Raw genomic sequence first — 5,790 nt, forward strand, 5'->3', positions numbered from 1 at the left:
CACACCTAATGGGTGCGGTGCATACTGTCTGGGGGATGGACACGCTTGAAGCTCTGACTTGGGTGGGGCAAAGGCAATATATGTAACCTAAACATTTGTACTCCCGTAATATGCTGAAATTAAACAAAAATTTTAAAAAGTGCATGAGGCAAAAGGGATAGAACTGAAAGAAGAAATAAACAAATCCACTATTACAGTTAGAGACTTTGACACCTTTATGTCAGTAATTGATAAATCAAGCAGGCAGACAAGCATTAAGGATATAGATGACTCAAACAGCACTATCAATCAACTTGATCTAAATGACATTTATAAAATACTCCAACAAGAACCCTTAAAACTCAGTAAGAAAACAACTTTATTAAAAATTTTTTAAAAAAGGATCTGAACACACACCTCACCAAAGAAGATTGCAAATAGCAAATAAACAAATAAAAAGATGCTCAACATCATCAATCATTACAGAATCACAAATTAAAATTACAACAAGATACCACTACATACCTGTTAGGATGACTAAAATCCAAAAGACTGACAATGTTCATTGCTGGCAAGCAATTGCATGCCTAAGTATTTACCTATCTGATTTAAAAACTTGTGTCCACACAAAAGCCCGCACATGAATATTTATAGCAGTTTCATTTGTAATCACCAAAAATTGGAAGCAAACCAAGATGCCCTTCAACAGGTGGTTGAATAAGCAAACTGTGATACATGCCTATGTTGTGATGCTATTCAATGATAAAGAAATGAGCTGTCAAGCCTCACAAAAACTTGGCTAAATCTTGGACACACATTACTGGTGAGAGATATAAAGGCTGTACAGTTATGGATGACATTCTGGGAAAGGCACAAACTATGACAGAATAGACAGATTGTGGTTGTGAGGGGTTTGAGGAGCAGCAGCACTGAATAGGTGAAGCACAAGTGTATTTTCAGGGTGGTAAAAATATCTTTTATGATACTGTAATGGTGGATACATGACACCATGCATTCATCTAAACTCATAGAGCTTTATAGTACATGCAAACAGTGAACCTTAAAATACAAGTTTTAAAAATTCATCTAGAGTTTGGGGAATCCAAGGGTATAATGCAGACTGTAACAAAAGAATCTGTTAAACAGCTATATTGCAAATTTGTGAAATGACCTCAATAGAGAAGGTGGGGAGATTAGGTGCTGACCTAGGTAACATGGGAAATTAGTAGAATCTGTAAAACTGAAGGCAAAAGGAATTATACATAAGCACTGTACTCTAGTTGGTAAAGTTTTTTCCCCTAAGAGTACAGGTTAACAATCCTGAAACCACTATGCATATATATTGGAACTGAACAATTAAGTAAATGGATAGTGGATGGTGGAAGCCATGGGTTTCACTGTTGGAATAGGAGATTACAGACAAGCAGGAGGAGAATGCTAGAATGATCCATGTGATGTTGGATTAGAGTCGGAGATGTCTGTCCAATAACTCAGGCTTAGCTTAATATAAATACAAATGAATACATATAGAAATAGTTACCTATATGCACATATACACAGTTTAGTGTACACACATGCAACATGTATTTCCTTCCTCTGTCAGGCAAGAGGGTCTAGAAGCAATGACACCACAGTAGCAGTGAGTATTCCTAGCATCCAGGTCTTGCCTTCTAATACCTTTCTCCAATAAAAGGCACCAGGGCTCCTTGAAGAAATGGCTGCTTCTAGACTGGGGCAAGAATGTAAAAGATGATCCTGGAGCATCTTATAGTGCTGGAAACTAAGGAATTGCTTAAAGAAATCTCAGAGAAAGGGATTTGGCAGAGGGATGCAGGAACCAACTAAAAGACCACACAATGGCCAGAGCTGGAACAATTTGAGCAACAAAACATATAGAGTAGCATTGGATTATCGTTCAAACTATAAAATAAATATAAATGAGCCCCATCTGATATAAATAAGTAACTGGAGAAATAAATAAATGGGGGAAAATAGAAACCTCCTGCACAGAAGAATTCAAAATAACTTACGTAGATACTAAACCCTCAAGGTGGAGCACAAGTCCCCACATATTAATTATGGCTGTGCGTAGTGACTTCCCTCTAAAGAGTACAGTATGGCAAGGCGGAGGAACAGAGTAACTGTGCATGGAAACACCTGGCACACACTGCCTCACCCAGATGATCAAGGTTAGTATCAACAGTGGTAAGTCATGTTAATAGCAGGTATTCTTGATGATGATGCGGTAAGAATTGCACTTTGCCTCTGTGATCTTCCTCCCCAGAGCCCACAGCTCTGGGGTAATCATGAGAAACACACTGACAAACCACAACCGAGAGATGCTTTACAGAATACCTGACTGGTACTCCTCAAAAGTGTCAAGTCATCAAGACTGAGCCAAGTCTGATCAACTGTCACAGACAGGAAGAGCCTAAGGACACGTGACAACTAAGTGTAATATGGTATCCTGCATGGGGTCCTGGGACAGAAAAAGTTTGTCAGGTAAAAACTAAGGAAATCTGAGTAAAGTATGGACTTCAGTTAATAATGATGAATTATTGTTATATTATATTATTATATATTATATATATGAATTAGTTGTGACCAATGACTATGTGTGACTATGTAATTGTTGCTATAGCAATGCAAGATGTTAGCAACAGGGAAAATTGGTTGTGGAATATTTGGGAAGTCTCTGCACTATCTTCACAACTTTTCTGTAAATCTAAAACTAATCTTAGGAAAGGATATTAAAAATAGTAAGGAAGCCAAGAAATTCTTCAACTCAAAATAAAGTCATAAAAATAGTGAACAAGACTCTCAGAATCTGATGATTTTAGACAAGCAATTAGCAAAGGAAAGGGTAAACAGGAGGTGTGGTGGTGACTAACTGAAATCGGATTTTACTGGGCTGGCATTTCGTTGGGCTCCAATCCCCTGTGCTCTGTCTGCTGTCTGGTGCGAGTTGTGGTGCGAAGCCATCAAGGCTTTTGTGTCATTTGCAAACAAAGCCCATGACCTTTCACTAAATTGATGGAATTTTTAAAGAACAAGTACAAACCAATGTTTTCCAGTCTAGTGGAGTGTGGAACTTGTTTTTAGAGGCAAAAGAATAAGAAAAAGTAAAACTGTAGAGGCAATATTCAAGGTTGCATTCCTAATAGCACAAACAGGTTCAAGTCACACCGTTGCTGAGAATCTTGTAAAACCAGATGCAAAGGTAATGACCAATCTTATGCTTACAAAGAGAAAGGAAAACAAACTATTGGCAAGACTTTTCTGTTAAAAGGCACCCCTGGCTGTTGTAAGCTCTCAAAGGGTATTAAATGGAATCACTGCTATTATCTCACTGTAAGTCACCTGTCATTTACCTTACAGTAGCACAAAACCACTGATGTGCTGAGTATAAATTAGTTCTTGGCCTATGTGTGATTATATATATAAGGAAGGTGTGTTCAGCATTTTTCTTATTGATTACTGAAAACTCTGAGCATCGAAAACATACTTTTTAATTTAGCAATTACTTTGTGAACCCTGCTAGAGATTGTAGAGTGTGTTGGAGTCAGCACCAACACGTGTTAGCAGGGGTTGCAGCCAGGCAGGGCACCGGTCCTTTACTAAGAGAGGTCACAACTGGATGTCAACCCAGTGCTCTAGCCACTGATAGCTGTCGGTGATCAGCAACATTGCCTCCAAACTTGATTCAAGATTGAAGAAAACCGTAAAAATTATGCATAAGATAAAACCATGGCAACTTTGAGTTTATGTCTTTGCAGTGAGGTGTGTGATGAAACGGGCAGTGACAATGACAGACACCCTCCTTTTCTTAACTTATGCTGGTCATAGGGAGAAAGATGCTTGTGGGGGCTATTTTGCTGTTGTTTTTGTTATATTGATTAATACGTTTTGAAAAGGTAATCTTTGCACACGGCACAAAATTCACAAGGTCCAAAAGTATATGTAAAGGGAAAAGTATGGACTCTTCTCACCTAGTCTCTCTTCCCTGGAAGCAACCACTGCTACCAGTTTCTTCCTGTAAGTTGTTGACATGAAAAATAAAACAAAATGTGATGCCTGTGACCCTTTGTTAGACATAGCAGGTGGATCACTTGCTTTTATCACAGTTTCCTCCTGAAATCCCCAAGAAATGACAATATAGGGGTTAAAAAGGCTTGGACCCAAAAGATAAAGAGAATGAGAAAGAAAAAGCAGTAAGAAAATTTTGAAATCTAAAGAGCAGACAAATGGTAGTAGCAAATTTGTCAGAACAGAGAAATTGGAAACGTACGTTGCTGGTGGAAGCAACCCAGCGGTAGGACGGTTAGCCTTGAAGGGCTCCGAATTTCAGCAAAGGAGGTGCCAGGCCCGTCTGTTCAGCAGGGGAACCTGAACATGGGAGATGTGGTTGAAAGTTCTGCATAAGATGCAGGTAAATCAGAGACACCCCCACACACCCACAAGTTCCTGCTGCCAGGTGCCATCATCCAACATCCTGGAAGAAGACTGGGAATTTTTTTGAAGTAGTTTTTCAAAAAAAATTCCTGCATCCATTTTCCTTGTCCTTTCTTATTCTTTAGCTGTCAAACTCTACCAGACTGATCCCCTGGGTTTCTTCCCCTATCTTCTATTTTTTTACCAAATTTGTGAGAGAGTCTCTCAATGTCATATTCCAAAATTTTTATTGAATGTTTCATTCTGTCATATTTTTAACTCCCCAAAGTTTTTTCTTTCTCTTCTAATATTCCATTTTAACAATATTTTGTTTAACTCCTTAGAAATTTGAACCAGAGAAATTCTGGACTCAGAGGTTCCAGGCACAGCTCTAGGTGGAGTGCCTCACTGAAAACGAAAGAAAAAGTAGAAACCTATGTATCAAATGATGATCCCACTCAGCTTTCTCCTCCCTTGGCTTCTGGAGAGCTGTCAGGTCACACCTCCAGAGAGGGAAAAGATCATCTCTCATGAACAAGGATCAACCAAGGGAAAATATGTCCTGAAATTGATGGTTGGTAATCTCTCAAGAGAACAACCTCAAGGAGATCGCCTTCGTCAGAAGCTCTGCCCGAGCACGCGGAGGTCCCCTTAGCGCTGCAGTGCCTCACTGTGGAGGATCGCCAAGCCCTGCGCAAAACCTCGTGACAGATGTGAGACCGCAGAAGAGGAGACTCTCAGAGGAAGCAGAGACAACATTGGCAGGAGAAATGAAGCTTTAACAATCTTTTATTCATATCCATAGAGACATAGGAGAAAATATTGCACCGTGAAACACAAACAAAATACTATTAAAAAGGAATATTAGATGAGAAAGAAAAAAATTGGGGGAGTTAAAAATATGACAGAATGAAACATTCAATACACATTTTGGAATGTGATGTTGAGAGACTCCCTCACAAATTCAGTAAAAAGAGAGAAGAAAAAGAAACCTAGGGGATCAGTTTGGTAGGGTTTGACAACTGAAGAATAGGAAAGGACAAGGAAAATGGATGGAGGAATTTTTTTTGAAGACATACTTCAATAAAATCTCTGTATCTGAGGTATATTAGTTTCCAGATTGAAAAGGCAAGCTAAATATCTATTTAATAGAATTTTTTAAAAATAAAAATGTCCCTCATCATATAATTTTAGAATACTTGGGAAAGAGGATGACAGGAGAGAGAGAGGAGTCACGTACAGAAGACAAAAGATCAGGGATCAGATTAACATTAGCTTACTCAACAACTGCGGGAGTCAGATGACAAGGAAATGAATGCTTTCAAAATTCTGAAATTAAACTTCCATTCACAATTTCTATAACTAGTTGCATTATTAATC

This window comes from Propithecus coquereli, unplaced genomic scaffold (genome assembly GCF_000956105.1).
Source record: "Propithecus coquereli isolate 6110/MARCELLA unplaced genomic scaffold, Pcoq_1.0 Scaffold435, whole genome shotgun sequence".
NCBI lineage: Eukaryota > Metazoa > Chordata > Mammalia > Primates > Indriidae > Propithecus > Propithecus coquereli.